The sequence below is a fragment of the Phodopus roborovskii genome, unplaced genomic scaffold (genome assembly GCF_943737965.1).
Source record: "Phodopus roborovskii unplaced genomic scaffold, PHOROB, whole genome shotgun sequence".
NCBI lineage: Eukaryota > Metazoa > Chordata > Mammalia > Rodentia > Cricetidae > Phodopus > Phodopus roborovskii.
The window spans coordinates 13986147-13986395 of NW_026126636.1; positions in this window are offsets into that span (position 1 = coordinate 13986147).

Here is a 249-nt window from a genome sequence, read left to right on the forward strand (position 1 = left end):
GGGTTTTGTGAACACAAGAAAGACACCCTTAGCCATTACACAGCATATTTCATTAGAGGAACAGTAAGAAAAGGCTGAAGAGAAGGTGTGAGGGGAAACCCCCGCAGGGCTCATTCCGCTGGCATGGTCCACTGAGACTTCCCTTGCAGACGCTTGGGTTGCCCTCCGGGCTGTCAGGCCACCTTGGGAGGTGAGATGCCTGGGAACTGGAGGGCTTGTGTGGGTTGAAGGAGGTGGACCAGGCTCACA